The sequence below is a fragment of the Triticum dicoccoides genome, chromosome 6A (genome assembly GCF_002162155.2).
Source record: "Triticum dicoccoides isolate Atlit2015 ecotype Zavitan chromosome 6A, WEW_v2.0, whole genome shotgun sequence".
Lineage (NCBI taxonomy): Eukaryota > Viridiplantae > Streptophyta > Magnoliopsida > Poales > Poaceae > Triticum > Triticum dicoccoides.
This window is the reverse complement of record NC_041390.1, coordinates 367003803-367015795: the sequence shown is the minus strand read 5'-3', so window position 1 is coordinate 367015795 and position 11993 is coordinate 367003803.

The window sequence follows — 11993 nt, the reverse complement described above, 5'->3', positions numbered from 1 at the left end:
GTTCAAGCTCTTTCGAGGATGTTATCTCAGTCAAGTCATTTAATTCAACCGGTGCAATCTCTCTTTTAAATCAGTTCAACGATGTTTGTTTTGAGTGGGCCCTAACCCACAGGTCTTTTCCCAGGATCTTACCTGACTCTTCTATTTTCCCGAAGTTATTCTCAAATTCATTTCAAAGTTCGATGCAAGAATGAGTTATCATCAGTCAAATGCCTTTCTCCATGATCGTTCAAATTCTTTTCATCGTTGGTTCAACCTTTCCAATTTTCATTCCGGAGTGCCTAAAAAATTCTCAGTGGTGGTTCTCGTCATCATTCTCAACATTTGAAGACCGAAGAAGAGTTTTTCCTCCAAATATTTTCCGTTCTCTCAAGGATTCGTGGTTCTAGCTTCATGCTATCCTCTCATAATTGTTTGCGATTGTGAGAATTATTTTCATCCATCTGGAGCATTTCAGGAGTCTTTTCAGTTTGATTCTCCGAAGACCATCATTTCGGGTTTATTCATTCTCAGCTTTCATCTCTCGTTCTCCAAATCTTACCGGTGCATCATTAAAATATCCTCTAATCAGCTCATGATCTCTTCGTTCTCATGTATCTAAATTCCCTCAAGTGTCATCTTTCGTTTTCCCAATTCTTCCCGGTGAATTTGTGTTTTTGCTATTTTCATGTTCAATTCTTACGGTGGTTCTTCCAAGATTCTTCTTCCCTCTTGTTATCATATCTAGTCATTCGTTATTTTTTCCAAATCCTACCGGTGGTTTGTTGAAGACCTTCTCAAGTTGGCGCTATATCCATCTTAATCCTTTTCTACAAGAATAAGTAGTATGCCAAATCCGTTGCTTGTCATGAATCTAAATTGGTGAAGGATGAGCATAACATAATTCTTATTCTTGATTCACCCAAATGATTAATTCTTTATTCCGGAGGCTCATCAAAATCTCGGTTCGAGATGCTTTATCTTTTATTCCGGAGTTCCAAGCTTCCACTTTATCTCGTCGCAAAGCTTCATCTAATCATTGCAAGGCTTCAATCTTATTCTGTTCATCCTTCTTTTCGTTTGATCATCCTTTCATTACCGGAGTTCTTCATGGAGGCTCTACATGATGGTTCATCAAGGATTTAACTCCTTCTCGAAGTGTTCATTGAGATTCTTTTCAGAGGAGCTTCAAGTATTCCTCTTCTTGCATTCCGAAGTGCAATTCTTTCTACCGTATCATTTGAGGTGGTGTTATGTCATTCTTGATAATTTCCCTTCGGGTTTCATGATTCAGAAGTTATCAAGAATGAGATATTTTAAATCCATCAATCTCGTCATTGGAGTTATCTTGGGTTATATTTCACCTAAAGCTTTCCCTAAGGATTGTTGCTATTTATGGTGCTTATAAATGACCCAAGGCCTTCATTTATCCTTCCGGTGAGATAAGCTTCAAATCTCCTTGTTCATATCAATCCAAATCCATTCTTTCCGTTAGTGGCAGAATTTCAACTCATAATTTTGAGATGTTTTTCTTAAACCCACTAAAGCTTACTCTTTTCGTTGTTTGGTTTCCAACAATTCCGTTTGACCCTTCTCCTAAAGATGCTTTTCAAGCTCATTTCAGGTAGAAGATGTTGTTTTCTTCTCCGTTCTTTTGTTCCGACGATCCAACTTCTATTCTTTCGTTTTGGAGGCATTGTGATATTGTTTTATTCAACCATTATCTCGTTTTATCAAAGATCATGTTCTTTCCATTGCTTATCCATTTAACCGAAGTGTTGTGTCCTCTGCTCAAGTTCTTTTCGCCTTATCAAGTCTTGCATCTCTTTTCAACTGGAGTGTTGTCCGAATTTGTTCGTCCTTATTCCTCTTTACTAACGGAGTGTTTTCAACTTTGATCACCTCCGTGGTATTCTTTCTTTCAAGTTGTTCAACCTTTCAAGGTTCTTTGGTTTCACTCGTTTGTCAAAGAAGCAACTTAGTTTACCTCTTCTCTTCCTCTTCCGCTTCTCTCCAGTGCCATCCTAGATCTCGGGACGAGATACTCTCGTAGTGGTGGAGTGTTGTGACGCCCCGAGACCGTTGCGCCAGGTGTCTTCCAGTTATTCGCCGTCGTTCACATGTCATTAGCTTGCATGTTGCATCTTGTCATGTCATCATCCATATTGCATCATCATGTTTTCGAAACTTGCATCCGTCCCGGTCTCCTCGTTCTGTCTGTTGTCTCTTCTGAGTCCAGACACACTTGCACGCGCCCGCGGCATGTCCGAAATATTATTTTATAAGTGGCCAAAAAATGTTCCCAGAATGGGTTGAAAGTTGGCATGCGGTGTTGTTATGTTGTCAGTAGGCCACCTGCCAAGTTTCATCGCATTCGAAGTTCGTTAGACGCCCCAACGGATAACTATAGCGGCATTATAGCCGGTCTAACGTCGTTTTCGGTCTCCGGAAACAGTCGTCGGGTCTCTCTCTTCTCTTCTCTCAGCCCAAGGTTTTCTGCACAGCCCACCACCACTCACCACCAGGCCCAAGCTAACCTCTCTCGTCAGCCCACGGCCCTCCTCGCGCGCGTCCGAAAACTGTCCCGAACTCGACCCGGATAGTCATCACCGTTGGGTCTGGAACATCCCCAAACATCTACAAAATATCACTATTTTCTTATTTGGACTCCCTAGTTTATTTTTCTCGACTGTCCGATTAAAAATCGGAGGGACCAGATACCCCTCTAAACCTAGCCTACTTCCATATAAATAGAGCAACCCTAAAATCTAGGGACCTTGTCCCATCCATCCCATCCCCACGCCGCTGCCACTCTCCTTGTGTTCAGTGTCGAACCTACCAACTGCCCTCCTCGTTTTTCCCCGACCCAATCCAATCCACCCCCTCCTCGATCCCGTTGAACCCGACCTCTGCACCCACCAGCCTCGATCCCATGCGCCTTCAACATCCCGAGCATCGGGCTCGTCCTCGCCGACCCCTCCGCCGGCAACCAAGGCCAGCACCACGAGGCGCCTCCCTCGTCTCCTCCCCGAGTCGTCCTCCTCCAGGACCTCTCACCGTCTCCGCAACCCTCCTCTGGCGCCGTCACCTCGTCCATGTCGTCCTTCATCTCGTCGCCGCCCCGTGCCCATGTCACCACCGTCGTGGACCTGCTTTGTCCGAGGACCTCCAAGAAGCACCACCCAGCGGATCTGCTCGAGATCGCCACTCCCTGCGCTTAAAATCCCTCCTACCGGAGCCCCAAAATTCCAGCGCCGCCTCGCCATGCCTTGCAGCGAGCTCCTGCAGCTCGTCTCGAGGGCCAAAGCCAAGTCGCCCGCGCGATGCCTCCCCTTTCTGCTTCGCCTCGCACCAAATCCCGCCTGCTTCCAACAACAGCGCCATCTCCGCCTCGCCCTGTTTGTCCGCTGCCTCCCGAAGGCCATGGAGTGTCGCTGTCGATGCTTGCCCTTGCCGTTGTTCGTCCCCGTCGTTCGGCCACTAGATCCGGTCGTCCTCCATCAACTTCTGCCGGATCCAGGCTCACCTTGCCTCGCCGGAGACACCACGCGCCACCGTCCGAGGACCCCGCCGCCATGGCTCTGAACTCTCTCGCCTCTGTCTGTAATGGGCAGGAGGCCAGCCGATCTGACGCCAAGCCACTGGTTGCCTCCGCCCACCCTTGTAGTTCCAGGCCGGATCCCGCTTGCTGGGCCTCATCCCCGGCCACCGGTGACCTCGTCGGAGCCCACCTGCGTCGCCGGCCAATTTCCCCTGCTTCGCCCTACACTGAACCTGCTTCCTATCGAACAGAGACGCCACGCGCAATTGTGCTGCCTCCGCTTCGCTCTGCCTACGAGACCCAGTGCCGCGCGAAGCCCATGCTTCCCAGCCGGCCTGCTTCTTCGCTTGGGCCTAGGCCCATGGTGAGGCCAGCTCCAGCGCCGTCCTTTTTTTTCTTTTTTCTTCTCATTGTTGGGCTTGTCCTAGATTCGGCTCGTTTTTGTTTTTTTCTTTCAGCGAATTTCCTATTTAACCAGTGCACTCCATATTTACAGATTGGACCCTATACTTCATGCATATAATAACTCATGAACCATGCACCGGTTTAAAAATGCTTTATATATGAAATATGGCTAGAATTTCATCTAGTTTCATAATATGCCACTTTTATGGATGTTTAAAATGTTGTTTGTTTAAAATTTGCTCTAATTACATGCTAAATGATTTAACTCATATCTAATAAATTGTAGCTCGGTTTTAAATTAATTATATATGTAAATGGGGTAGAAAAATTCCGAGTTTAAGATGGTGGCATCACTTCGCATGTTTAATAAATCTAAAATATGGTTTAGGGCAGAACAGAACCAAATCCATAAATTGCATATGAGGATTTTTCCGGACTTGTTGTTTGTTGTTCCGGCCTCATTTAAACTTGCCTAGATAGGTAGTTATCTTTTGCTTCACCTCTTGCCATGTTAATCAACATTTAATATTGTTGGGTACATAAACGAGATCGAACTAAATAACATGAATGTGTTGTTCCGTCAATATGCAACTCGTTGCATATTGAACTCCATTTAACTTGTAGCTTTGCTTGTGCACTTTTCCATGCCTTGCCTCATTAAACCGGACATGCATCATACTTGGTTGTGCATCATGCCATGTTTATGTGATGGTTGTTTACCATGTTGTTTTGCTTCTTTCCGGTGTTGCTTCTTCGGGTTAGTTCCGATAACGTCGCCTTTGTGAGGATCCATTCGACTTCGTCCCTTTGTCTTCTTCACGGACTCATTCTTCTTCCTTGTGGGATCTCAAGCAAGATGACCATACCCTCGAAATCACTTCTATCTTTGCTTGCTTAGTTGCTTGCTCTATTGCTATGCCACGATACGTACCACTTGCTTTATCATGCCTCCCATATTGCCATGTCAAGCCGCTAATCCACCTTTCCTAGCAAACTGTTGTTTGGCTATGTTACCGCTTTGCTCAGCCCCTCTTATAGCGTTGCTAGTTGCAGGTGAAGTTGAAGTTTGTTCCATGTTGGAACATGGTTTTGTTGGGATATCACTATATATACATTGTTTTATTAATGCATCTATATACTTGGTAAAGGGCGGAAGGCTCGGCCTTATGCCTTGTGTTTTGTTCCTCTCTTGCCGCCCTAGTTTCCTTCATACCGGTTTTATGCTCCTTGATTTTGCGTTCCTTACACGGTTGGGTGTTATGGGGACCCCTTGACAATTTGCTTTGAATAAAACTCCTCCAGCAAGGCCCAACCTTGGTTTACCATTTGCCTCACCTAGCCTTTTTTCCCTTGGGTTTCCGGAGCCCGAGGGTCATCTTTATTTTAACCCCCCCGGGCCAGTGCTCCTCGGAGTGTTGGTCCAACCTGTCAGCAGCCGGTGGCCACCAGGGGCAACTCTGGGCTGGCCTACCGGAATCTTGGACAATCCGGTGTTGCCCTGAGAACAAGATATGTGCAGCTCCTATCAGGATGTCGGCACATCGGGCGGCTTTTGCTGGTCTTGTTTTACCATTGTCTAAATGTCTTGTAACCGGGATTCCGAGCTTGATCGGGTCTTCCTAGGAGAAGGAATATCCTTCGTTGACTGTGAGAGCTTGTGATGGGCTAAGTTGGGACACCCCTGCAGGGTTTTGAACTTTCGAAAGCCGTGCCCGCGGTTATGGGTAGATGGGAATTTGTTAATGTCCGGTTGTAGAGAAATTGACACTTAACTTAATTAAAATGCATCAACCGCGTGTGTAGCCGTGATGGTCTCTTCTCGGCGGGGTCCGGGAAGTGAACACGGTTCTTGTGTTATGGTTGAACGTAAGTAGTTTCAGGATCACTTCTTGATCACTTCTAGTTCATGACTGTGCTTTGCTCCTCTTCTCGCTCTCATTTGTGTAAGTTAGACACCATATATGCTAGTGCTTGCTGCAGCTCCACCTCACTACATTTCCTACCCATAAGCTTAAATAGTCTTGATCGCGAGGGTGTGAGATTGCTGAGTCCCCGTGACTCACAGATTACTACCAAAACTAGTTGCAGGTGCCGATGATAACCGTGCAGGTGACGCAACCCAGCTCAAGGAGTTGCTCGATGAATATCGTGTTCATTGTGTTGTTTCGTTTCCAGTCGATCAGTAGTGGAGTCCAGTTGGGGTGATCGGGGATCTATTGCATTAGGGGTTGTCTTTCTTTATTTGGTTTTGTAGTCCGACCTTGATTGTATTCGGGATGATGTAATGCTATTTTATCTATTGTGTGAAGTGGCGATTGTAAGCCAACTCTATCCCTTTCATATTTAATACATGGGATGTGTAAAGATTACCCCTCTTGTGACATGCGTACAATGCGGTTATGCCTCTAAGTCGTGCTCTGACACATGGGAGATATAGCCGCATCGTGGGTGTTACAGCCTGCCCCTGCCGTCGTTGCGTCCCGCTCCGCTGTTGCTGCCCTGCTTCCCCTGCTCGTTGGCCACTGTCGCCCGCAACCCGCTTGCCCAGCAGCCTCCACTCGCCGCCTGCTATGCCTCTTCGCCCATGGCCGCCGGCCGCCCTCCTGCTCCCTGAGCGCTGGAGCCCCGCCTCTGCCCACTGGCCGCGCCCATCCCCGCGCTGCGCCCATCCTCCCTGTGACCGCCACCTTCCCTCTGGCCCGCCGCACTATTCTGGCCGACGCCCGTGTGGCCCCTGTCCGGAGACTCCCAAGTGACACCTAACCAATCTAGGAGACACCATTCTCCAAAAGGTAATAGATGGTGTGTTGATGATGAACTCCTTGCTCTTGTGCTTCAAATGATAGTCTCCCCAACAGTCAACTCTCTATCATGGATTTGGATTTGGTGAAAGATGATTTGAGTGGAAAGCAACTTGCGGAAGGCTAGAGATCAAGATTCATATGGTTGGAATGGAATATCTTGGTCTCAACACAAGAGTAGGTGGTTCTCTCTCAGTAAATGAATGCTGGAAGTGTAGGCACGTTCTGCTGGCTCTCCTTCATAATGAAGGAAGGGTCGAGGGGTATATATAGCCTCCACACAAAATCTAACCATTACACACAATTTACCAAACTTGGTGGGACCGAATCAAAACTCGGTCAGACCGATTCAGTTCAAAATGTGAACGTTAGGCCTTTCGGTGGGACCGACATGTCAACTCGGTGGGACCGATTCCATTAGGGTTAGGGCATAATGTAATCTTGGTCAGACCAATTACACAAACTCTGTAGGACCAACTTTGGTAATAAGCTAACCAGAGAGTTGGTCTGGCAAACTCGGTGGGACCGATTCGCTCGATTCGGTGAGACCGAAACATTACGAAAGGGAAATAGAGAGTTTGCATTGCAAACTCGGTGGAACCGATCGCCCATCTTGGTTGGACCGAAATGTTACAAAGGGAAACAGAGAGTTTGCAATCCCATCTCAGTGAGACCGAGATCCCTATCGGTGAGATCAAAATGACTAGGGTTTCTAGCAGTGGCTATGTCAAGTAAACTCGGTGGCGCTGGATAGAACATTTCGATGGGGCCGAGTTTGACTTTTGATTTGGGAAATATGTGGATATGAGAAAGTGGTTGAGGGTTTTTGGAGCATATCACTAAGCATTTTGAGCAAGTAAGCCATTAAGCAACACCTCATCCCCTTATAATAGTATTGGCTTTTCCTATGGACTCAATGTGATCTTGGATCACTAAAATGAAAATGTAGAGTCTTGAGCTTGAGCCAATGTGTGTACTTAGCGTTTTGAAGGGTCCACATTCCTAATCCATGCCATGCCAATCATTGAACTTTCTTAATTGATCATCTTGAAATGGTATTAGTTCAACGAGCTATATGTTGTTAGTAATTACCAAAAGCACCCAGGGATAGTTGCACTTTCAATCTCCCCCTTTTGTTAATTGATGACAACATATAGATCAAAGCTTCGACAAATGATAATAAGATTTAAATACATCATCGCTTTGAGAAGTATGTGATAAGCAAGAGATCCCCCTAAATTTGTGCATTGTTTAAGATTTGCTTTTGAATGCAAATGCACAATCGATTGGGATCATGGGTCACTCTTCCATGTCACATACATCTTGGTGGAGCGCTCAAAATGATAGGAATTAAAACATGCACTCATCACCAAGTAAAGTGAGTGATCATATAGGGATATAAAAGATAATGTCATCAAGGCAAGGATTAAGTTATAATATGATCAAACACATGATCATATAAGTATCTCACACACAAACATAAAAAGTATCAACCGAGGACACACAAAAGTTCAACCAAATAGCAAGAGAGACAAAGCAGCAAAACATTCTCTCTCGAAGCCTATGATCTATACATTTCTCCCCCTTTGGCAACAAGTTACAAAAAATTTGAAAATGCATAGTGCTATGCGTCTCTTAGGCTTGGTCTTCAGGAGGAGGTGTAGAGAGAACTCCAAGGACGAAGGCATTAGTGGATGATGTTGGAGCTGGTGGAGTGGTTGCTGGAGGTGGCGCAGAAGCTGTTGCTGGTGTAGATGAAGTAGCTCTTGTATCTGGCACTAGCACTTCGACTGACCTCTGACTTCTTGGTACTCGCTGAAAAGCATTTGTAGTTTCCTTCCCTCTCTTCTCCTCTACTTCCTCCTGGAGCTGCTCGACTACAGTCTGTATCTCAGTCACATTCAGATCAAGATCGTAAAACTTTGCCTCAATGATCCTCTCCAAGCTCCCCTGATTTTGAGTCAGGGTGGCCAAGCCGTTCTCAATCCTCAAAGTTGCCTAAATCAGATAACGTAGCTGATCTTGTTTTCTCTTTAAGAACACCTGAGATGCTTCCTCAGCACTTGACATCCTTGCATCCTTTTATGCCTTTGCCTTAGCTCTCTTATCTTGTGCTTGTGCTGATGAAGGATCATCCTCATTCATCACAACTATGTTATCCTCAAATTCTAGGTGCAATGGTAAATGCTCCTTGTCCAACAAGTAAGTGCATGTGCCCATCTTGGAGTTGATGAGAACCTGAATGTGTGGAGCATACCCACAAGATCTTTTCTGATCTGTAGCAGTCCTCTTGATTGTCTCAACAATCAGACTCATGACCTTGAATTTTTGAGGAACATCAAATATCTGCAGCAAGTTGATTAAATGTCCTCTTATCATCTTCTGATCTCTAGATTTGGGTAATAGAGTATGCCTTAAGATTGTGTTGATTGTAGGCATACCAGAAAACAGATAATGCACAGATCCAAGCTTGTGTGTCTCCAAAGCTTTGTCTGGGATCTCCTTGTACATGTTTGCCATTGAGTTGTGGTCCTTATTTTTCTTGGCATACACATCCAAATCATCCTCATGTTTTTCTAGGGCATTGATCAACTTGGCCCACTCGTCAACAATTGATTGGTACCTTGTACCCTCAGACATCCATATAATTCTACCATCTGGATAGAAATGAGCTGTAGAATAGAATTGCATAATGAGCTCATCATTCCATTTGGTAAGCTTCTGTCACACAAACTTGTCAACACCACAAGCTTTGAAGCTTTCATGCACTCCTGGGAAATAGTCTTCATTCTCATCAATGAATTCCCAATCAACCCACTTCATATCACAGACTATAGTCTTCTTGTCAAGCAAAATAGTCTCATAAAAGTCTTGATGTTCTTTGGTGTGGAACCTATAGTCCACTGCAGTCCTCCTCCTCATAGCATAGGGATCAGACTGTCTCCAAAGTCTCAATCCTGCATCCTTCCTGATGATCATGTCCTCGGCCATTGGATGAGTGTCGATGTGTTCTGGAATCTTTGGTTTCAGTTTTCTCAGCACTTGGGCTTCTACATCTTCTTCTTCAACTTCAGGCACTGGGGCCTTGTTCTTTTCTTCAACTGGGATGTCCCTGGTGCTTCTCTTGGGCTTAGAAGCCTTTTGAGCTTGAGTAGCGGCCTTGGGTGCAGTCTTGGGCTTTGAAGTGGAAGCCCCTGACTTAATGGCATTCCCGATAAGCTTCTGGGACTTGGGTGCTGGTGCAGCATCCTCTTCCTCTTCTTCTGGATCTCTCATTATAGAGGATCTGCCAATGACTCTGGCAGTGGTCTTCTTGACCCTCTCTTTCCTTTTCTTTCCCTCTCCAGTAGGCTATTTAGTTGGCTTAGAGATATCAGCAGTTGAGGCTCTGGCCTTTAAAGTTGGCACCCTCTTGGCAGGGGTCTTCTTATGTAGTCCAGGTTTTGTTTTTGTAGTAGTACCATATTCTTTCTTTAGTACTTTCTTTTTGGAGCTAACTTCCTCCTCAACAGCCACATAGTCCTCATCTTCTAAATCTGAGGTTTTCTTCTTCCTTGTTCTGGTGGCTGCCTTAGGCAAATTACTGGGAGTGCTCCTGCTCCACTCATCATAGCTGCTTGAGAGACTAGTGCCCTCACTCAATTGCAGTTGCTCTTCTGACTTGTTCTGACTGTCACTTTGGTCAGACATCCTGGCAAGCAAACTGACAGCAAACCCTGTGAATAGATATAGATGAGGTAGAATAGATGAGCATCACAAAGTGCAAAGTTTTTGCAAAACAAATGAGTAAAAACTTAGTTTTAGTTCTCCATAGAAATCATTTCAGAGCTACCGATTTGTTAAACTCGGAGATACCGAAGCAACTGTTGGAGTCTAAACTAGTGAACTCGGTCAGACTGAGTCATAGTTCAGTGGCTCCGAGATTGCTAGGGTTTCATAGATAATCGAATTAGGTCGCACTTATTTGCAATTTTCCAATCAGACCAAAAAGTGCATGTGCAATGGCCTAAGCCAAATCGGTGGGACTGATTTCCAAAACTCGGACGGTCTGAGATGAGTTTGGCGGAGACCTAACCATAAATTTTCGAATCAAATCGAACCTAAAGGGAGTTTTCTCGAGATAGATTTATTTCATATGTGGTAATGATCATGGCAAAGCAATGTGCTAGGAATCGGAGTAAGGAATTTAGCACACAAGATCGAACTCAAACCGTAGTTCAGCGGGAGTTCGCTACGGCGACAACGATGGGGCAGAATCCCATTGACGGTGATGGAAACCAGCGGCTGGAGGTCGCTGGCGACGAGGAGACGATCCGGAGAGCCGAGGTGGCAGAGCAGGACACATGCGGGCTGAGGAGGTTTGAAGAGATTTCCAAAATCTCACCCGTGGGTATATATATCCTGACCCTGTCTGTGTGACCGATTGGAAAAACTCGGTGGCACCGAGATGCAGAATCGCAAGTGGTTACTGTAACTCGGTGTGACCGAAAAGTTCAAATCGGTTGCACCATGATTGAAAACCTAGATCAACTCAGTGAACTTGGTGTGACCGAAATGGATGGATCGGTCAAACCGAAATGCACTAAGAGGTTTTGGAAGTTTAAGTCTATGACGAATCGGGGACTCCGAGTGCTCCTAACACAGAGTGGCTCGAATCTGACTTGATCAAACTTTGTGATGTAGCATGCATAGAGCACTACTAGGGAAAGGGCTATAGATGGAAATGACACTAATGGCGCACCAGACATGTGGTGCGCCATTACTATATACTAATGGCGCACCATCTGTTGGTGCGCCATTAGTGTGGAAGACACTAATGGCGCACCAGGCACACGGTGCGCCACGAGTAACAAAATGTTTTTTTTCATTTTTTCAAACATACTAATGGCGCATCCAGGCAGAGTGCGCCATTAGCAGTTAGAACTACTAATGGCGCACCAGCCATAGAGTGCGCCACTACTGTATTTCTTTTACTTTTTTGCAAAACTAATAATGGGGCACCGTTGCATAGTGCGCCATTACTAGTTTAAACTAGTAATGGCGCATTGTCCCACGGTGCGCCATTAGTATAAAAATTATTATTTTTACTTTTTTGCAAAATTACTAATGGCGCATGCCTGTGCGGTGCGCCATTAGTATGTTGGGTTACTAATGGTGCATGTCTCTGTGGTGCGCCATTAGCACTCCCCGCACCCTTCCCCCGCTCCACCGCCGCCGACGACCCCCGCACCCTCTCCCCCGCTCCACCGCCGCCGCCGACCCACCGC